Source organism: Somniosus microcephalus, chromosome 1, assembly GCF_052327205.1.
Source record: "Somniosus microcephalus isolate GS21.2 chromosome 1, FLI_Smic_1.0, whole genome shotgun sequence".
In the NCBI taxonomy this organism is placed as follows: Eukaryota; Metazoa; Chordata; class Chondrichthyes; order Squaliformes; family Somniosidae; genus Somniosus; species Somniosus microcephalus.
In genome coordinates this window covers 66,296,691-66,320,058 of record NC_140987.1, presented here as the reverse complement: position 1 = coordinate 66,320,058, position 23,368 = coordinate 66,296,691, and positions in this window count along the sequence as shown.

Genomic DNA, 23,368 nt, shown 5'->3' with positions numbered 1-23,368 from the left:
GGGTAGAGGACCTGTCTCTGCCTATAGACCCCCCACACCAAGGCCTCCAGTGGTGCATTGGGGAAGCAAGGTGCCCTTTCTCTGCCCTGTTGCGACATTGTTCACTTCCTGCTCCAGTCAGAATGAGGTACTGCTCTCACAAAGCAACTCCCCTTTAAGAAGTGCAGACTGCCTTTCACTCTGCATGCAACCTTTAAATACAGATATTGGGTCCCTGTTGAGCGCTAAGGCAACCAGCAGTGCATTTACTTCCTACTTCCACCTCCACCTCCGTAACATCACCCATCTCCGCCCTTGCCTCAGCTCATCCGCTGCTGAAACCCTCATCCATGCCTTTGTTACCTCTAGACTTGACTATTCCAACGCACTCCTGGCTGGCCTCCCACATTCCACCCTACGTAAACTTGAGGTCATCCAAAACTCTGATGCCCATGTCCTAACTCGCACCAAGTCCTGTTCGCCCATCACCCCTGTGCTCGCTGACCTACATTGGCTCCCGGTTAAGCGCCTTGATTTCAAAATTCTCATCCTTGTTTTCAAATCCCTCAATGGCCTCGCCCCTCCCTATCTTTGTAATCTGCTTCAGCCCCACAACCCCCCCAAGATATCTGCACTCCTCTAATTCTGCCCTCTTGAGCATTCCTGATTATAATCGCTCAACCATTGCTGGCCGTGCCTTCTGTTACCTAGGCCCTAAGCTCTAGAATTCCCTACCTAAACCTCTCTACCTCTCTTTCCTCCTTTAAGACGCTCCTTTAAACCTACCTCTTTGACCAAGCTTTTGGTCACCTGCCCTAATTTATCCTTATGTGGATCGGTGTCAAATTTTTTGTCTTAAAATACTCCTGTGCAGCGCCTTGGGATGTTTTACTACGTTAAAGGCACCATATAAATACACGTTTTTGTTGTTGTTGTTGTAATGAGCAGGCAGCACAAATTTCGTTGCCCATTTTCAGGCCTTATTCAATTTACCCCCATTAACCTCGCTCTCTCTCTGCTACCTATTCTAACAACCAGGGAGGAAGTTATTTCGTCCACACAGCCTTCCTGCTGCCTTGACTCCTTTTTGCAGCCTTTATGTGGCTTTACTGATTTCTGGAAGATAATTTTCAACTGATTGCCCGCCCATTATAGAACTCACTTGATTTTCATTTCCAAATGGTGGGTTCTACAACAGGTAGCAGTGACAGTGAAAATTACCCCTGGTGTCTGTAGTGTCCGAGGATCAATAATACTCAGACTGCAGGAGAACAATAAAACAGGTATTTACTGAACAGAGAGTAATTCAAGACTGAAATACAGAAGCCTGCTATGGCTTTATATAGAGGGGTGGCAACTGCCGGTACTGCAGTATAGAATCAGTTCTTCTCTTAAAGGCACATACACAACAATTCCTCCCCTTTTAGATAAACAGTAGATAACATTCATTTAACAACTAAATAATAACTAATTACAATTACAATTTTCTCTGTACAATATACATCAACTGAAATAATCATTTATAAGTTCAGTCTTTGAGGAGGCTTCCTGATCCTGACTGGATAGCGCCTTTCTCGAGTATCCTGTTCTTGCGGCGGAGTTGACTCTGGCTCATTGTCATTGGTTGGTTTGTCAGCTTCCAATACCACTGCTTCTGAGGTAGACGCAATCTGTACTTCGGGTTGATTACCAGGTGCACTTGCTCGTGGTATGGGTTTGGCTTGTTCCTGTGACTCTAGAATCTGGTCAGCATGGCGTCTCACGATGCTCTCTCCAACGTCCACTGTGTACATTAGTGGTCCCTGCTGTGTGCATATCGTTCCTGGCTGCCATTTTTCTGTTCGGTAGTCACGGGCCAAGACTGGTTGCCCTATCTTGAAGCTCCTGGTTGGCTTCTCATTTATGTGCTGGAATTGCTTATCCTCAACATCTCGTCTTATGTTTGGTTTGAGCAAATCCAGGCGACATCTTAGCCTTCGGTTGAAGAACATTATGGCTGGAGCTTGGTTGGTGACTGCATGTGTCGCATTCCGGTAAGCAAACAAGAAATTATCCACCTTGTGTTGTAGTGGTATGTCGTCGTTATGCATTGCCTTTATGGCCTTTTTAAAGGTCTGAACAAACCTCTCAGCCAATCCATTTGTGGCTGGATGATATGGGGCAGATGTGTAATGCTTCACCCCATTATTCCTCAGAAACCTCCGGAAATCCTCTGACACAAACTGTTGCCCATTGTCGGAGCAAATCTGTTCTGGCAAGCCATTCCTGGCGAAGATGGTCCGTAGGACTGCAATAGTATTCTCCATGGTGGTGGAGGACATTTTGATGACCTCTGGCCATTTCGAATGGGCATCCACAGCGATTAGGAACATTGAGTCCATAAATGGACCAGCAAAATCAATGTGTACCTGTTGCCATGGAGATGAGGGCCACTCCCATGGATTGTAGCGGGGCCTGTGGTGGAGCATTTTGGACCTTCTGGCATCCTATGCATCTCTTGGTCATATCCTCGATTTCTTTATCGATTCCCGGCCACCACACAAACGCCCTGGCTAGGCTCTTCATTTTTACCCCTCCCAGATGACCCTCATGAAGCTCATTGAGCACTCTATCTCTCAACTTGGGTGGAATTACCACTCGGGATCCACACATCAAGGTCCCCCGGCACACCGACAGCTGTTCTCTCCTTGGCGAGAATGCTGGCAACAGTGAGTCGCCATGTGCTGGCCATCCCTTCACCGTCAAATCATAGACCCGAGAGAGTGTTGGGTCATTTCGGGTTTCCTTCTCTACACTTGAGTTTGTAACAGGTAGACATTCAACTATGGTCGCATGGAATATCTCAACAGTGTCCACTGCAGGTGCTTCCTCTACCGTAGGCAACGGTAGGCGCGACAGCCCATCAGCATTTCCATGCTGTTTCGTACCCTTGTACTCTATGTCGTACTGATGTGCCCCTAGAAAAAGTGACCATCTTTGCAGCCGTTGCGCCATCATCACCGGAACGCCCTTCTTTGGGTTAAAAATGGAGACCAGGGGCTGATGATCAGTCAGTAGGGTGAATTTCTGCCCGTGCAGATAGTGATTGAACTTCTTCACCCCCCACACCAGGCTAAGGGCCTCCCTGTCAATCTGTGCGTAGTTACCCTTGGCTGAGGTTAACGAGCGCGACGGAAAGACTATTGGCCTCTCTGAACCGTCAGGGAATTTGTGTGACAGCACCACTCCGATGCCGTAGGGAGACGCATCACATGCTAACCGAATCGGTAGTGTTGAATTGTAGTGGGCCAATACTTCTTTTGCAGTGATTAGGCATTTTACATTTCTGAAAGGCACGCTTACACTCATCACTCCATTTCCATGTTACTCCAGTTTGCAGTAGGGCGTTCAGTGGGTGCAGAATTGTAGATAAATTCGGCAAGAACTTATGGTAGTAGTTCACCAACCCGAGGAACGACCTCAGTTGCGACACATTTTCCAGTGCTGGAGCCTTGACTACAGCCTCAATCTTGTCTGGCGACTTAAGCAACCCTTCCTCATCAATCATGTGGCCACAATACGAGATTTGTCTCCTGAAGAACTCGCATTTGGGGCGGTTGGCTCGTAGCCCATATTCCTGTAATCTCGTGAGCACCTGCTCCAGGTTGGCAAGGTGTTCACTGTCATTTTCGCCCGTAACCAGGATGTCGTCCAAATAACACTGGGTCCCCGGGATCCCTTGCAGGACTTGTTCCATCGCCCTCTGCCAAATAGCCGGACCTGATGCTACCCCGAATACCAGCCGATTGTACTGGTAAAGGCCTTTGTGAGTGTTTATCATGAGGTATTTCCTAGACGCTTCTTCCACCTCCATTTGTAGATACGCTTGGGCCAGATCAATCTTTGTAAAGCGTTTCCCTCCAGTTAGTGAGGCGAAAATATCTTCTATCCGTGGAAGTGGATATTGTACTGTGTGAAGGACTGGGTTCACAGTTACCTTGAAGTCCCCACAGATGCAAACCTTCTTCGGTTCCCCAGGCGTGCTGCTCAATGATTTCTTCATTACAGGAACGATGGGTGTGGCCCACTCGCTCCAGTCCACCTTGGACAGCACACCCAAACGCTCCAGACTCTCCAGCTCTGCTTCAACGGCTGGGCGGATCGCGTAAGGTACCGGTCTGGCCTTAAAAAATTTTGGGTTTGCGTTATCTTCGATTTTTATCATTGCCGTTACTCCTTTTAGAGTCCCAAGTCCTTGTTGGAACACCTCTTTCACGTCAGTTAGTATATTTGACAGTCGGCCAGGTGTGACGTCATCATCCTTTTTATCAGTCACAGTTAGCGCCTGAATGGAATGCCAATCCAATTGTATTTTTCGGATCCATTCACGTCCCAATAATGGTGGTCCTCCATCTGGTAGTATATATAGATACAGTTTCTGTGTTTCCTTGCCGTTGTATTCAACTGGCACCCTTATTTTTCCTCTGGGGTAGACTTTTTGCCCCGTGTATGTCTTCAATACAATGGACGTGTCCTTCAAGGGTATGTGTGAGAATAGCCGCTCATAGTCTCGTCGATTCATGACAATTAGGGCTGATCCTGTGTCCAATTCCATCTTTACTGGGGACCCTGCTATCATGAGGGTGACCCAAATGGTTCGGTGATCCTCCTTTGCGATCACGTTGTGTAAGTTTAGACAACTTAGTCTCCTGCTCCCAGAGTCCTTATCACTCTCCTGATCTTCCGAACTACTGTCTGTCAATTTCTTTACTTTCTTGTACTTTTCCTTAGTAGTTCTTGTAGTGTTGGTTTTCTTTCCCGACCTGCAGACTCTTGCTATGTGTCCCATTTTCCCACATTGCCTGCATACTTTGTCCTTAACCCAGCAGTCCTTCTGATCATGGGTTGTTCTGCCGCAGCAATAGCACTTTTCTGCTCCATACGCCATTTCGTTAGCGCTGTATTCATGTGGTTTCTGTTGTATTTCCGCAGCTCCCCGTGCTGCTGCTTCGTAGGATACTGCCACACTGAAAGCCTGTTCTAGCGTCAGGTCCTTTTCCGAAGGTAGTCGTTTCTGGGTTCCTTCACTCTGGAGCCCGCAGACAAACTTATCCCGCAAGGTGTCTGCCAGTCCTGCTCCGAACTGGCAGTGCTTCGATAACTTGCGTAGTTCCGTAAGATAGTCAGCATTGTTCTCATCTTTGTGCTGGTTTCTTTTATGGAACTTGAATCTTTCTGCTATCAGCAGCGGTGTAGGGTTTAGGTGTTCCTGTAAGATATTAACAATCTCTTCAAAACTTTTCTCCATTGGTTTAGCTGGGGTAATTAAATCCCGCAATAGGCCATACGTTCTCGCGCCCATCAAATTTAATAATACCTTCTTTCCATTGGCCACCTCATTGGCATTGCAGTACACTTCAATTCTTTCCACATACGTGGTCCAGTCTTCTACCTTGTTGTCGAAAGCAGTGATACTGCCACTGTTCGGCATCTTGGGTGATTTAAAATGGCGCCTCCCGCGCTTTTTCTTCATCCCCAATGTAATAAAATGGCGCCTCCCGTGCTTTTCCTTCTTCCCCAATGGAATAAAATGGCGCCTCCCGCACTTTTCCTTCTTCCCCTTGCTGCCACGCTGCTCCTAGCGTTCTACAGGGTAATGGCGGCGACCCGTGGCTTCGGCGTGTTTCACTTTTCCTTCCCCGCGTTCTATCCTCTCCACGCTGCCCTGTTCTTGAACACCGACCACGCCCTGTGCGCTCCACCCTCTCTCTCTTCCTCCCGACGACGCTGCACGGCCCCTTTGCAGAGCCGCTCGATCGAGCCCGAGCCCGCCGCAGTCCGGAAGGGTCAGCGCACTACCTGCTACCAGCACGACTTGCTGGAACACCTCAACTGGGGAGCCAGGCCCAGCTCTCCACAGCCTCCCCTGCAACTCTCCGATGGATCCCTGGGCGGTTGCCCGCAGTCGACGCCCGCCGTTCTGACTTCGACCTCCAAGAAGCTTCTCTTCAGGGAAAAGATCCCCGTGAGGTGATGCAGTACTGCAGGTGAGTTCAAACCTGCCCGTCGCCAGTGTAGTGCCCGAGGATCAATAATACTCAGACTGCAGGAGAACAATAAAACAGGTATTTACTGAACAGAGAGTAATTCAAGACTGAAATACAGAAGCCTGCTATGGCTTTATATACAGGGGTGGTCACTGCCGGTACTGCAGTATAGAATCAGTTCTTCTCTTAAAGGCACATACACAACAGTGTCTGTGTTGCTTTTTGTAAAAGACCAACTTTCAAAGAGTGGCAGAGGTCAAAGAAACTTGTCAACACCAAGGTATCTCCTGAATGACCAGACCTTACGAGAGAGTGGGCCATTGTCTGGGAGCTGTTCGGCCCACGCACATTTTAAAACACCTCTCCACTGTCACTGGTTCAACAGCTCAGCACGTGTCCGTCCGGTGCAGCTAACCACTTTCACCAAGTCGCTGCTCAATATGCATTTTATGGCAGCTGATGTCTTGGTCCTAATCGTGGAAAAAATGGCCACCGAATCCTAAACTGTGCGAAACTTCCTGAGAGAGTCGAAATACCTGAGAATTACAAGTGGTGATTTTGTAAAACCACATTTCGCCCCCCATGAGGATGCACAGGTGTGAATTTGGGTCAGGCTCCCCACAATTTTTTCAGTCTTCAGTATGAGCCGATGGAAAATCGCTGGGCGCCCAAATTTCCGATACCTGCTTTCGCTGAGCAAGGCTTCCCACCAGAGGCACAATTTTGTAAAGTTGGCTCTGCAGCCAAAACAGACGTGTAAGGGTGAATTCCTCACCCTCCCATCTGGAGAGTGGCCCCTCACCAGCAGCATACTAAGTCTGTGGAAACGGTTACTGTTGGGTAAAACAGAGTCAGATTGAAAGGAGCTGCATTCTCTCCCCCTTTTGCTTTGGAGATGGCTGTTTACCTTCAGTGTGTGACTATTTTCCATGAATTTCCTCGTGAGGAAAGGAGAATGCCTTCAGTATTCATTGGACCAATAAAGTGCATTGACGGTTTCCGTGAAATGGAGGGCTCACCACATTCTCTGAAATAGTGGGAGATCTGCCAGACTCAATGTGCTGCTCTGTGCCAAGCTAGCCGATCAGAACCAGAGCAATAGTGGGTGTCAACCAACTTGACTGAGGCTCCTCGTGGTTTTAAAATGATTTCATTAACAAGAAGACTCAAAACACATTTTGTTTCATTTTCACAGACTCAGTGCTTCTGTCGAGACTGGAACATTTCCAAATACACATTCCTTTGTCAGTCACCTGACTCTCTTAAAGAGGAAACATCCACTATAAGCCAAATGACTCCCACAGCTACCTGGACTACACTTCCTCTCACCCCACTTCCTGTAAAGACTCTATTCCATGCTCCAAGTTTCTCTGTCTCCGCTGCATCTACTCTGACGATGCAACCTTCCATACTAATGCTTCCAGTATGTCTTTTTCCTCAATCAAGGATTCCCCTCTACCGTGGCTGACATGACCCTCGACCGTATCCGTTCCATTTCCCGCGCTTCTGCTCTCACCCCTTCCCCTCCCTCCCAGAACCACGATAGGGTTCACCTTGACCTCACCTTTTGCCCCACTAGCCTCCACATTCAACGGATCATCCTCCGCCATTTCTGCCACTTCCAGTGTGATTCCACCACCAAACACATCTTCCTCTCACCTCCCCTTTCAGCATTCCGAAAGGACCACTCCCTCCGCAACAACCTGGTCCACTCCTCAATCACCCCCAACAGCCCCTCCCCTTCCCACGGTACCTGCCCGTGCAAGCGCAGGAGGTGCAACACCTGCCCTTTTGCCTCCTCCCTTCCCACTGTCCAGGGCCCCAAACACTCCTTCCAGGTGAACCAGCGATTTACTTGCACTTCTTGCAATTTAGTATACTGTATTCGCTGCTCACAATGCGGTCTCCTCTACATTGAGGAGACCAAACGCAGATTGGGTGACCGGTTTGCGGAACACCTCCATTCAATCCGACCAGGGTCGCCTGTCACTTTAATTCTCCGCTCCGCTCCCACTCTGATCTCTCTGTCCTCGGCCTCTTACACTGTTCCAATGAAGCTCAGCGTAAGCTCGAGGAACAGCACCTCATCTTTCGATTCGGCACTTTACAGCCTTTTGGACTCAACATCGAATTCAACAATTTCAGACTCTAACCTCGGCCCCTATTTTTTCACATGGCAGCTGTTGATGATTCTGCCATCCGCATTGGCAACATTTCACCATTCCTGCCTTCCACCCTATCACAGGCTGTTCCTTTTGTTCTTTCCTCCCCTCCCCCTCCCCGTTCCCTGCCTCTGCACCTGCTTAAACTCTGTTACATCTCTAACTGTTTCCAGTTCTGACGAAGGGTCACAGACCTGAAACGTTGACTCTGTTTCTCTCTCCACGGATGCTGCTTGACTTGTTGAGTGTTTCCAGCATTTTCTGTTGTTATTTCAGATTTCCAGCATCCGCAGTATTCTTAAAGAGGAAATGGCTGGTATTATAAAGTGGCAGCAACCCCTCCATAATGGGGTTACTAAGCTGGCTTCAGTTAGAGTGGGAACAAATCAGTCACTTTTTTGGTCATAGGCGCTATTCAGCACCTGCTGCTTAAGCATTTGAATGAGGACGTTTGCAGACATACCATCTGCCAACGTTTTGCTCTGATATTTGCTGCTTCTGTGTTTGAGCCCACTTTTAGGTCTTTGCTGACAGAAAGCATGCAATGTAAACTCACCACGCTGCCTAGCCACTTTGCTCAGATCTCCCAAAATGTTCTGAAGTGTGAACTGCGGACGTGTAGAACTTGTGTGCATACGGGGCCACGCGATCAGGTGAGTCCTGCACGGATTGATGTTACTGCAGAGGCGTCTGATGTCTTGGCATATATTTATCCCTCAATTAACATCACTACAACAGATTATCTGGTCAGTTACCTCATTGCTGTTTGTGGGAACTTGCTGTGTGCAACTTGGTTGTCGCGTTTGCCTACATTCCAACAGTGACTACACTTCATTGGCTTTGAAGCACGTTGGGCCATCCTGAGAACCTGAATAGTGTGATATAAATGCAAATAATTTCTTTCTTCTTGTCTGGTTTTCAAAGCCTGTCAGAATTTGTCTTTCATGAAGCGGCTCTTTGGTCCCTACAGGCCCTTCTTTGGTTATCCAGCAGCCATTTCATAGTGGGATACTTTTCTGTAGAAAATGGATTGCCATGTGAGAGGCTCAAAATCCTTGTATATTAGTCCCATTTAAGCACAAGCTTTCATGGAGACCAGACGTGGCCGAGACTCATTAGTCTGCTGTGCAAGTGCTGATGGCGGAAAGTACATTAAAGTAAGTGTGTCAGTAAGATTTTTTAGCAGCATCTTGTTAACTGAATTAAATTGACTTGACACAGTAAAGTCAATTAACTTCATAGAATCATACAGCATAGAAGGCGGCCGTTCGACCCATCGTACCTGCGCCGGCTCTTTGAAAGAGCTCTCCAATTAGCCCCACTCCCCTGCTCTTTCCCCATAGCTCTGCAAATTTTTCCACTTCAAGTATTTATCCACTTTCCTTTTGAAACTTTCTGTTGAATCTGCTTCCACCACGCTTTCAGATGTGCATTCCAGATCACAACAACTTGCTGTGGCAAAAAAATTCTCCTTCTCTCACCTCTGGTTTTCTTGGCAATTTTCTTAAATCTGTGCCCTCTGGTTACTGACCCTCCTGTCAGTGGAAACAGTTTCTCCTTATCTACTGAGTGAAGAGGAAATTTTTTTCACTCAGATGGTTGTGAATCCTTGGAATTCTCGACCCCGAGGTCTGTGGCTGCTTAGTCATTGAGTATATTCAAGACTGAGATCGATAGATCTTTGGACATTAAGGAAATAAAGGGATATGGGGATCGGGTGGCAGATTGGAGTTGAGGTAGATGATCAGCCATGAAAGAAAGAAAGACTTGCATTTATATAGCACCTTTGATGACCATTGGTTGTCTCAAAGCACTTTACAGCCAATGAAATACTTTTGGAGTGTAGTCACTGTTGTAATGCAGGAAATGGGGCAGCCAAATTGCGCACAGCAAACAGCAATGTGATAATGACCAGATAATCTGTTTTTGTTATGTTGATTGAGGGATAAATATTGGCCAGGACACCGGGGATAACTCCCCTGCTCTTCTTTGAAATAGTGCCATGGGATCTTTTACGTCCACCTGAGAGAGCAGACGGGACCTGGGTTTGGCATCTCATCCGAAAGACGACACCTCCGACAATGCAGCACTCCCCCAGTACTGCACTGGAGTGTCAGCCTAGATTTTTGTGCTCAAATCCCTGGAGTGGGACGTGAATCCACAACCTTCTGACTCAGGCGAGAGTGCGAGCCACTGAGCCACAGCTGACACATGATCTTACTGAATAGCGGAGCAGGCTCGAGGGGCACTATGGTCTACTCCTGCTCCTAGTTCTTATGTTCTTATGCACTCTATCAAAACCCCTCTACGGCAGGTGGTGGACATTTGCTTTCAGTGTGCTAACATGCTCTTACTGAACCCTTACTTCTTAAGTAAACAGTTCGTGCTTGTAGTTACTAAAATAGCCATGCTGTGGTGTATGTAACCTGTTCCACCTTAAGAGAACTACCTTAAGAGATGTACTACTTTCTCTTGGCTGCTGTATACTGTAATACTGTAATACCGGTGGTGATCACACCGGTATATAAGTGTTGTGCAAGGATTTGCTGGGCAGTTCAGCCCTGACCTTCGAATAGTAAAGACCTGTTAAAAGTTATTCTTGTTGTCTGTGTCCAGTGATTGATCCTAAACCTAACTGGAACATACAGACTCAACAGTGGCGACGAGTCCGATCTTACCCTGCGGCAAAATTACATCCAAGGCAGCTTCGTCCTCAAAACGGGCGTCGAGAAGAGGCATCCGCCCTCATCATCCTGCTGAGCACCATCGCACGGGAGGCATCGAGAACCCGGGTTAAAAAGAAAAAGAATTCTGACCACGAAGCCCTCCATCAGCGACAGGCAGTGTTCATCCCTTCTACCACGGTGGTGGGTAAGCCGATCAGCGACACGAGCAGAAAGTCGGCCGCGTTGACTGTGGAGTAGGGGAGGGAAAACGGAGGAATAAGGGCGGAGAGCTCGACCACAGCCGGTAGAAAGGGCCGGGCTGCAATCGAGGCCGAGAGGCGCAGCGACTGGGGCAGCTTAAGGCTCGAGAGCCGCGGAGAACTCAAACGCAGCCGGTGTACAGGACCGGGCTGCGAGCGGGGCTGCGAGGCAAAACAGCGTCGGGGAGTTGAGAAGCTTAAGGCACGAGAGCCACGGAGAATTCAAACGCAGCCGGTGTAAAGGACCGGGCTGCAAGCGGGGCTGCAAGGCAAAGCAGCGTCGGGGAGTGAGAACCGCTGGGGAGGCGAGAACGGCAGCAGCAAGGCAATCGCCATTGCAGCCAGCGGGGGAAGAAGGCAAACGCGGGAATCCGCCATTGTAGTCAGCGGGGGAAGAAGACGAGCGCGGGAAAGACCGCCAAGCGTGGGAAGCCGCCATTTTAGTAGGCGGGGGAAGAAGACAAGCGCGGGAAGCCGCCATTTAAAAAAAAAAAAAAATTTTAAAACTTGCAAGGATGCCTAAACATGGGAGCATTAATACCTTTGATAGTGATGTCGAAGATTGGACCACGTATGTAGAACGCATGGAAGTTTATTGTAAAGCAAATAAGGTACCAGATGATGAGAAAGCATTAACCTTATTAAGCTCAATGGGGGCGAAGACATACGGGCTATTGAAGCACCTTCTATCACCAATTAAACCGGCGGATCAGACCTTCGCGAATATTGTTACTGTCCTGAAAAAATCATTTAAACCCCACGCCGCTGATGATAGCGGAACGATTTAAATTTTACAGAAGAACGCAGTTGAAAGACGAAAGCAACGCTGAATTTTTAATTGAACTACGTAAGCTATCGAAGTACTGTCAGTTTGGGACAGGGCTAGCAGATGCGCTGAGAGATAAATTTGTGTGTGGATTGTTAAAAGAAGGAACACAAAAGCGACTGCTTGAAGAGAATGATCTTACGCTTGATAAAGCTGTCACTATTGCAGCATCGCAAGAAGCCGCAGCAAGAGGCACTGCGGAAATGCAGCTACGGTCACCGGAACTCTGTACCAATCAAATGGTCTTGAGTACAGTAAAATGTTATCGTTGTGGAAAGACAACACATGATCAGAACCAGTGCTGGTTCAAAAATCAGGAATGCAGAAAATGTGGCAGGCTTGGTCACATAGCTAAAGTATGCCGGTCAGGAAAGAAGACCAGCAACAAAAAGTCACCGCAGGAAAAGTACAGAAAGGTACACAAGGTGACAGAGAACAGTTCGAACGAACAGAAGTCAGATTCAGACGCCAGCAGTAATGAACTGGGTAGTCTAAGAGTACACAATGTTGGTAAGGAAGCAGACCTCCAAACAATTTGGGTCACACTTCAGCTAGCAGGAGTCCAAGTGAAGATGGAATTGGACACTGGATCGGCATTGACGGTCATGAATAAGAAAGATTACAAAAGGTTATTCCCACATATTCCCCTACGGGATACGGAGATTGTATTGAAAACATACACGGGGCATAGAGTATACCCCATCGGGAAGATAGAGGTAAAGGTGGTCCACAAGGGCAAAGAAAGCCAAGGAATTGACTTATATGTGCTACCTGAGGGAGGTCCACCACTACTGGGACGGGAGTGGATTAGGAAAATAAATATGGACTGGCATTCCTTAAAAGCACTAACGGTAGATTCCGGTACAAAAGATGTCAAACCTAAACGATTGTCCAGAATATTGGACGATGCTAAAGAGGTGTTCCAACAAGGACTGGGAACACTGAGAGGAATTACGGCAAACATCAAGATTGAAGAACATGCAAACCCGAAATTTTTCAAAGCCAGACCGGTACCTTATGCAATACGACCTGCTGTGGAAGCTGAGCTGGAAGGGCTAGAACGTTCAGGAGTACTGTCTAAGGTAGACTGGAGTGAGTGGGCCACGCCCATTGTCCCAGTCATGAAGCGTTCATCGAGCAACAAGCCGGGGGAACCGGGGAAGGTTCGCATCTGTGGTGATTTCAAGATCACTGTTAATCCGGTGCTTCACACGGTGCAGTATCCGCTTCCACGGATTGAGGATATCTTCGCTTCATTGTCTGGCGGGAAACACTTCACCAAGATAGACCTGGCGCAGGCGTACTTACAGATGGAAGTTGAGGAAGAGTCACGCCAGTATCTCACGATCAACACGCATAGAGGCTTGTACCGGTATAATAGACTGGTTTTTGGAGTGGCATCGGCTCCAGCAATTTGGCAGAGGGCCATGGAGCAGGTATTCCAGGGAATTCCAGGTACACAATGTTACCTGGACGATATTCTGATTACAGGAGATGATGACGAGGAACACCTTGCAAACTTGGAACTGGTGCTCACCAGATTGAAAGAATATGGTCTTCGAGTTAATCGCCAGAAATGTGAATTCTTTCAGAAGCGGATCTCGTACTGTGGTCATGTCATTGACCAGGAGGGGCTTCATAAGTCTCCTGACAAGATTGAAGCTGTTGTGAAGGCTCCCGCTCCGGATAATGTATCCCAATTGAGGTCGTTTCTAGGGTTGATTAACTATTACCATAAGTTTCTGCCAAATTTATCCATGGTGCTGCACCCGCTGAACGCTCTTTTGCAGAAGGGAGTACCATGGAAGTGGAGCGAGGACTGTAAGAGGGCCTTTCATGAAAGCAAGGCATTGATCACCTCAGAGGAAGTGTTGGCTCACTTCAACCCAACGCTGCCTATTCGTTTGGCTTGTGATGCTTCTCCATATGGTATTGGGGCAGTACTCTCACACAAGTTGCCAAATGGCCTGGAGAGGCCAGTTGCGTTCGCATCCAGATCATTGACCTCCGCTGAGCGCAATTATGCTCAGATAGATAGGGAGGCTCTCAGCCTTGTGTGGGGAGTAAAGAAGTTTAATCATTACCTGCAGGGCCAAAAGTTTACGCTTCTGACAGACCACCAGCCGTTGGTATCCATTTTTAACCCTAAGAAGGGTGTTTCGGTGATGACAGCACAGAGACTCCAGAGATGGTCCCTTTTCCTAGGGGCACATCAATATCAGATAGAATTCAAAGGTACAAAGCAGCATGGTAATGCTGATGGGCTGTCGCGCCTGCCACTACCTACAGAGGAGGAGGCACCGACGGTTGACCCTGTTGAGTTATTTCACTCGACCATCATCGAATGTTTACCAGTCACCAATGCAAGTATTGTAAGAGAAACCAGGAACGACCCGACACTGTCCAGGGTCTACGAAGTGACAGTGAAGGGATGGCCAGCACATGGTGATCCACTGTTACCAGCATTCTCAGCAAGACGAGAACAGCTGTCCATCTGTCAAGGAACATTGATGTATGGAACAAGGGTGATTATTCCTCCTAAGTTAAGAGAGAGAGTTCTAAAGGAACTGCATGAAGGTCATCTGGGGGGAGTCAAGATGAAAAGCCTTGCTAGGGCTTATGTGTGGTGGCCGGGTATCGACCAACAGATAGAGGAGCTGACGAAAAGCTGCTCAGGGTGCCAAAAAGTGCAAAATGCACCTCCGATTGCACCGCTGCATCCATGGGAATGGCCTTCAACCCCATGGCAACGTGTACATATTGACTTTGTTGGTCCTTTCATGGACTCCATGTTTTTAATTGCGGTGGACGCACATTCTAAATGGCCAGAAGTGATTAAGATGACTACCACTACCTCGGAAAAGACGATCGCGGTGTTAAGAACGATATTTGCGAGAAATGGATTGCCAGAACAAATATGTTCAGACAACGGACCACAGTTCGTGTCAGAAGAATTCCAGGGATTCATGAAGAAGAATGGGGTGAAACATTATACCTCTGCCCCATATCATCCGGCTACAAACGGGTTGGCCGAGAGATTTGTACAAACGTTTAAAAAAGCAATAAAGGCCATGAGCGAAGATCAGATTCCACTACAACACAAGGTGGACAAATTCCTACTGGCATATCGAAACGCCACTCATGCAGTGACAAACCAAAGTCCTGCCATGATGTTCTACAACAGGAGGTTGCGGTCCAGGTTGGACTCGTTAAAACCAAATGTGCGGAGGGAAGTTGAAAACAAACAGTTCCAGCATATAAATAACAAGACCACTTGGAGTTTCGAAATAGGACAACCAGTGTTAGCCCGGGACTATAAAAACGAGAAATGGCAATCTGGAACAATTCGGGCCAGACAAGGACCCCTGATGTACACGGTAGATATTGGTGAAAATGTAATACGGCGCCATGCTGACCAACTGGTCGAATCGAGAACAAGGGTCGAACCCATGGTTACGGCAGAGACAACCGTGAAAGAAGTTAGTGAACCTGAAGCATCTACCTCAGAAGTGAATATACCTGATGATGATGTCCAATCCATAAGAGACCAACTAGATGAGTCACCCCAGCAACGAGAATCAGAGACCCCTGAAAGGCGTTATCCAACTCGAATCAGGAGGCCTCCTCAGAGACTGAATCTTTGAACTGTTTTGCATGAAGTTGTATATATATATATGTTATTATGTTATGTTAAATGGGGATATAACTGTTCAGCTAAAAAGGGAGGATTGTGGTGTATGTAACCTGTTCCACCTTAAGAGAACTACCTTAAGAGATGTACTACTTTCTCTTGGCTGCTGTATACTGTAATAATGTAATACCGGTGGTGACCACACCGGTATATAAGTGTTGTGCAAGGATTTGCTGGGCAGTTCAGCCCTGACCTTCGAATAGTAAAGACCTGTTAAAAGTTATTCTTGTTGTCTGTGTCCAGTGATTGATCCTAAACCTAACTGGAACATACAGACTCAACACATGCCACACAAGCCAACCATCAGCGTTTGATGGTTGACAGTGTTGTTGAGTAGTGTCCACTTGTCATCATTTGCTGATAACAATCAGCGGGAATTGTAACTTCCTGCACAGCTTGGCTGCTCCTCTGAGGTCTTCCTGGACACCAAACACTCTGCACGTGTGCAACATGTGCATATCCGCAGCGCTATAAACTTGAGCTCATCCAAACCTCTACCGCCCATATCCTAACCAGCACCAAGTTCCATTCATCCATCCCTCCTGTGCTCGCTGACCTACATTGGCAACATCTCGATTTTAAAATCTGCGTTCCTCCAAATCTGGCCTCTTGTGTATCCCCTACTTCCTTCACCCAACCATTGGCAGCCATGCTTTCTGCCATTTAGGCCCTAAGCTCTGGAATCTCCTCCCTAAACCTCTCTGTCTTTCCACCTCTCTTTAAGACTCTCCTTAAGAACCTCCTTGACTGGGGAGAGTGATGTAAAATATACTGGGGAGAGTAATGCAAAATATACAGGAGGTAGATATTACATTTATTGAAGTAACTAACTGTTGCTTTCGTTGAGGGAGCAGTTAGTGACAGTGGTCCTGAAGAACTAGAGTCATAGAGTTATACAGCACAGAAAGAGGCCCTTTGGCCCATCATGTCTGCGCCAGCCACCAAGCCCTATCTATTCTAATCCCATTTTCCAGCACTTAGTCCGTAGCCTTGTATGCTATGGCGTTTCAAGTGCTAATCTAAATGCTTCTTGAATGTTGCGAGGGTCCCTGCCTCTACCACCCTTTCAGGCAGTGAGTTCCAGATTTCAGCCACCCTTTGGGTGAAAAAGTTTTTCCTTAAATCCCCTCTAAACCTCCTGCCCCTTACCTTGAAACTATGCCCCCTGGTTATTGACCACTCTACTAAGGGAAAAAGTTCCTTACTATCTACCCTATCTATGCCCCTCATAATTTTGTACACCTCAATCAGGTCCCCCCTCAGCCTCCTCTGCTCCAAGGAAAACAACCCCAGCCTGTCCAGTCTCTTCATAGCTGAAATGCTCCAGCCCAGGTAACATCCTGGTGAATCTCCTCTGCACCCTCTCTAATGCAATCACATCCCTCCTATAGTGTGGCGACCAGAACTGCACACAGTATTCCAGCTGTGGCCTAACTAGCGTTTTGTACAGCTCCATCATAACCTCCCTGCTCTTATATTAGGCCGAATGGCCTACTGCTGCTCCTATCTTCTATGTTTCTATGTTTCTATGCCTTGGCTAATGAAGGCAAGTATCCCATATGCCTTCTTAATCACCTTATCTACCTGTCCTGCTGCCTTCAAGGATCTATGTACATGCACGCCGAGGTCCCTCTGATCCTCTGTCCTTCCTAGGGTCCTATCATTTATTGTGTATTCCCTTGCCTTGTTAGTCCTCCCAAAATGCATCACCTCACACTTTTCTGGGTTAAATTCCATTTGCCACTGTTCTGCCCATCTGACCAACCCGTCTATATTGTCCTGTAGCCTGAGGCTTCCCTCCTCGCTATTTACCACTCCACCAATTTTCGTCTCATCTGCGAACTTACTGATCATACCTCCTACATTCATATCTAAATCATTAATGTCCACTACAAACAGCAAGGGACCCAGCACCGATCCCTGCGGTACACCACTGGACACAGGCTTCCAGTCACAAGGACAACCTTCGACCATCACCCTCTGCCGCCTGCCACTAAGCCAATTTTGGATTCGGTGTGCCAAATTGTTCTGGATCCCATGGGCTCTTACCTTCTTGCCCAGTCTCCCATGTGGGACTTTGTCAAAAGCCTTACTGAAGTCCATGTAGACTACATCAACTGCACTACCCTCATCCACACACCTAGTCACCCCCTCAAAAAATTCAATCAAATTGGTTAGACATGATCTCCCCCTGACAAAGCCATGCTGACGATCCTTGATTAATCCTTGCCTCTCCAAGTGGAGACTAATTCTGTCCCTCAGAATTTTTTCCAATAATTTCCCTACCACTGATGCTAGGCTCACTGGCCTGTAATTCCGTGGTTTAGCCCTACTACCCTTCTTGAATAATGGTACTACGTTAGCTGTCCTCCAGTCTTCTGGCACCTCCCTTATGGCCAGAGAGGTTCTGAAAATTTGTGTCAGAGCCCCTGCAATCTCCTCCCTTGCCGCACACAGCAGCCTGGGATACATCTCGACTGGGCCAGGGGATTTATCCACTTTTAAGCCCGCTAAAATCGCTAGTACCTCCTCCCTCTCAATGTTAATTTGTTCAAGTATATCACAACCCCCCTGCCTGATTTCTATGCCTACATCGTCCTTCTCCATAGTGAACACAGATGCAAAATATTCATTTAAAACCTCACCTACATCTTCCGGCACTAAACACTGATTGCCACTTTGGTCCCTAATGGGCCCTACTCTTTCCCTGATTATCCTCTTTCCCTTAATATACTTATAAAATACCTTGGGATTTTCCTTTATTTTGCCTGCCAGTGTTTTTTCATGCCCCCTATTTGCTCTCCTAATTTCTTTTTTAAGTACCCCCCTGCACTTTCTATACTCCTCTAAGGCTTCCACTGTTTTTAGTCCTTTGTATCTGCCAAAAGCTTCCCTTTTTTTCCTAATCCATTCTTGTATATCCCTTGACATTCAGAGTTCCCTGGACTTGTTGATCCCACCCACTGTACCAGGAACCACTTGGAGTCACTTCTCTGTGGCTGTTGAATCAGATTCTGGTTGAGGTACTTTATGTTCCAGGCTGCAGTTCTGGTTTCTATCCACAAGAAGGGGCATCCTAATGAACATCGGTAGCTATTTAGATGCTTCTGCAGCTTGATGCAATAAGCATACCACTACTTTGCACCAAATTCGTATATATTAACACATTTTTTTTGTATGTTCGCTCTGATGCACAGAATAACCTTACTCCATACTGGTATCCTAACATTTCCTTTGCTAAACATATTTAATAGCAACTTTCGTCATTGCAGAAAAGGAGACTTAGAGAAGAGATGATTCCGGTCTGCAAATAATGAAAGGTATGCATAAGGTGAAAGTAACCTGGTTATTTAACTGGAACAGCGGGCCCAGGACTAGAGAACACACGTGCAAGATTCACAAACCTCAAACAAGACAGAGATTAGAAAAAAAAAAATTTGCCCAAATGATAATGGACGTGGAGGAGACTCCCGGAGAAGGAACTTGATTAGGTATCAGCTGAATCGATATCCGTTGAGAAGGGAGTTGAAGGTTAGACAGATATTAACAGTGCTGGTTGTTTATTTGTCCCCAGGGGAGGCCAAGGAAAGAAACAAGTTTTCCTTAAATTGAAAGGATTAACAGGTGGTGGGGAGGAAAATCCATTATAGAATAATTAGATGATGGGTTCTGGATCGAGTGAGACAATTAAGATGAATGATACAATAATCAGACATGGAGCAAGACTGATGGGCTGAATGATACAATAATCAGACACGGAGCGTACCGTAGCATAGTGGTTATGTTGCTGGACTAGTAAACTAAATGCCCGGGCGAATGATTCTGTGGTTCAAATCCCACCAGCTGGGGAATTTAAATAAAATTTATTTTCCCTTATCTGAGGAAGGATGTTCTTGCCATTGAGGGAGTGCAGCGAAGATTCACCAGACTGATACCTGAGATGGCAGGAATGACGTATGAGGAGAGATTGGGTTGATAAGGCCTATATTCGCTAGAGTTTAGAAGAATGAGAGGGGATCTCATTGAAACTTATAAAATTCTAACAGGACTAGACAGACTAGATGCAGGAAGGATGTTCCCGATGGCAGGGGAGTCCAGAACCAGGGGTCACAGTCTAAGGATAAGGGGTAAGCCATTTAGGACTGAGATGAGGAGGAATTTCTTCACCCGGAGAGTGGTGAACCTGTGGAATTCTCTACCACAGAAGGCAGTTGAGGCCAATTCACTAAATATATTCAAGAAGGAGTTAGATATATTTCTTAAGGCTAAAGGGATCAAGGGATATGGGGAGAAGGCAGGGACAGGGTACTGAGTTTGGATTAACAACAGAAAATGCTGGAAAAACTCAGCAAGTCAGGCAACATCCGTGGAGAGAAATTTGAGTTGACGTTTCGGGTTTGACCCTTCTTCAAAACTGGAGAGCAAAGGAACTAGATCGAAGGCAGGGCTGCGATCGGACAAAAGAATAAAAGAACCAAAAGAAGTAAAAGAGATTAGAAGCTAGACGAGATGGTAATAGGCTGTGATGAGGTGTAAAGTGTACTGGCAGGGCAAAAGATAGCTGCCAGGTGTGAGAGAGAAACAAAAGGAAAGGGGGGGGGGGAAAGGAAAGGAGTGGAAAAATATAAGTGAAAATGACTCTTCGGACGCCCTCCGCCACTTTAACAGTTTCCAGTTTCCTGGCCCCAACCGCTTCCTTTTCACCATGGACGTACAATCCCTCTACACCTCCATCCCCCACCCGGATGGCCTGAGGGCACTCCGCTTCTTCCTTGAACAGAGGCCCGACCAGTCCCCATCCACCACCACCCTCCTCCGCCTGGCTGAACTTGTTCTCACATTGAACAACTTCTCCTTTAACTCCACTCATTTCCTCCAAATCAAAGGTGTTGCCATGGGTACCCGCATGGGTCCTAGCTATGCCTGCCTTTTCGTGGGCTATGTGGAACAATCTTTGTTCCAGTCCTACTCGGGTCCCCTCCCTCACCTCTTTTTCCGATACATTGATGACTGTATCGGTGCCGTTTCCTGCTCTCGCCCCGAACTTGACAATTTCATTCACTTTGCCTCCAATTTCCACCCTTCCCTCACCTTCACATGGTCCATCTCTGACTCTTCCCTTCCCTTCCTCGACTTCTCCGTCTCCATCTCTGGGGATAGGTTATCGACCAATATTTACTACAAGCCCACTGACTCCCACAGCTACCTGGACTACACTTCCTCCCACCCCGCTTCCTGTAAGGACTCTATTCCATTCTCCCAGTTTCTCCGCCTCCGCCGTATCTGCTCCGACGATGCCACCTTCCACACCAGTGCTTCAGACATGTCTTCCTTTTTCCGCAACCGAGGATTCCCCTCTACCGTGGTTGACACCGCCCTCGACCGTGTCAGTTCTATCTCCCGCACCTCTGCCCTCACCCCTGCCCCTCCCTCCCGGAACCACGATAGGGTTCCCCTTGTCCTCACCTTTCACCCCACCAGCCTCCACATTCAACGGATCATCCTCCAGCATTTCCGCTACCTCCAAAGTGATCCCACCACCAAACGTATCTTCCCCTCCCCTCCCCTTTCAGCATTCCGCAGGGACCGCTCTCTCCGAGACACCCTAGTCCACTCCTCTATCACCCCAAACAGCCCTTCCCCTTCGCCTGGCACCTTCCCGTGCAAGCGGAGGAGATGTAACACCTGCCCCTATACCTCCCCCCTCCCCACTGTCCAGGGCCCCAAACACCCCTTCCAGGTGAAACAGCGATTTGCTTGTACTTCTCGCAATCTAGTATACTGTATTCGCTGCTCACGATGCGGTCTCCTCTACATTGGGGAGACCAAACGCAGATTGGGTGACCGCTTTGCGGAACACCTCCGTTCAGTCCGTAAGGGTGACCCCGAGCTTCCGGTCGCCTGTCATTTCAATTCACCGCTCCATTCCCACTCGGACCTCACCGTCCTTGGCCTCTTGTACTGTTCCACGGAAGCTCAACGTAAACTCGAGGAACAGCACCTCATCTTCCGATTAGGCACTCTGCAGCCTTCCGGTCTCAATATCGAGTTCAACAATTTCAGATCATAACCTCGGCCCCTATTTCATTTTCACTTATATTTTTCCACTCCTTTCCTTTCCCCCCCCCCCCCTTTCCTTTTGTTTCTCTCTCACACCTGGCAGCTATCTTTTGCCCTGCCAGTACACTTTACACCTAATCACAGCCTATTACCATCTCGTCTAGCTTCTAATCTCTTTTACTTCTTTTGGTTCTTTTATTCTTTTGTCCGATCGCAGCCCTGCCTTCGATCTAGTTCCTTTGCTCTCCAGTTTTGAAGAAGGGTCAAACCCGAAACGTCAACTCAAATTTCTCTCCACGGATGTTGCCTGACTTGCTGAGTTTTTCCAGCATTTTCTGTTGTTATTTCGGATTTCCAACATCTGCAGTATTTTGCTATCGTACTGAGTTTGGATGATCAGCCATGATCTCATTGAATGGTGGAGCAGGCTCGAGGGGCCAAATGGCCTACTCCTGCTCCTATCTTCTATGTTTCTATGATGGGCTGAAAGATACAATAATCAGACATGGAGCGAGACTGATGGGCTGAATGATACAATAATCAGACACGGAGTGAGACTGATGGGCTGAATGATATAATAATCAGACACAGAGTGAGACTGATGGGCTGATTGATACAATAATCAGACACGGAGTGAGACTGATGGGCTGAACGATACAATAGTCAGACACAGAGTGAGACTGATGGGTTGAACGATACAATAATCAGACACGGCATGAGACTGATGGGCTGAATGATATAATAATCAGACACGGAGTGAGACTGATGGGCTGAATGATACAATAATCAGACATGGAGCGAGACTGATGGGCTGAAAGATATAATAATCAGACATGGAGCGAGACTGATGGGCTGAGTGATATAATAATCAGACACGGAGTGAGACTGATGGGCTGAGTGATATAATAATCAGACACAGAGTGAGACTGATGGGTTGAAAGATACAATAATTAGACATGGAGCGAGACTGATGGGCTGAGTGATATAATAATCAGACACGGAGTGAGACTGATGGGCTGAATGATATAATAATCAGACACAGAGCGAGACTGATGGGCTGAGTGATATAATAATCAGACATGGAGCGAGACTGATGGGCTGAATGATATAATAATCAGACACGGAGTGAGACTGATGGGCTGAGTGATACAATAATCAGACACGGAGTGAGACTGATGGGCTGAATGATATAATAATCAGACACGGAGTGAGACTGATGGGCTGAGTGATACAATAATCAGACATGGAGTGAGACTGATGGGTTGAGTGATATAATAATCAGACACGGAGTGAGACTGATGGGCTGAATGATATAATAATCAGACACGGAGTGAGACTGATGGGCTGAGTGATACAATAATCAGACATGGAGTGAGACTGATGGGCTGAATGATATAATAATCAGACACGGAGTGAGACTGATGGGCTGAGTGATATAATAATCAGACACGGAGTGAGACTGATGGGCTGAGTGATATAATAATCAGACATGGAGCGAAACTGATGGGCTGAGTGATATAATAATCAGACACGGAGTGAGACTGATGGGCTGAGTGATATAATAATCAGACACGGAGTGAGACTGATGGGCTGAGTGATATAATAATCAGACATGGAGCGAGACTGATGGGCTGAGTGATATAATAATCAGACACGGATTGAGACTGATGGGCTGAGTGATATAATAATACGACACGG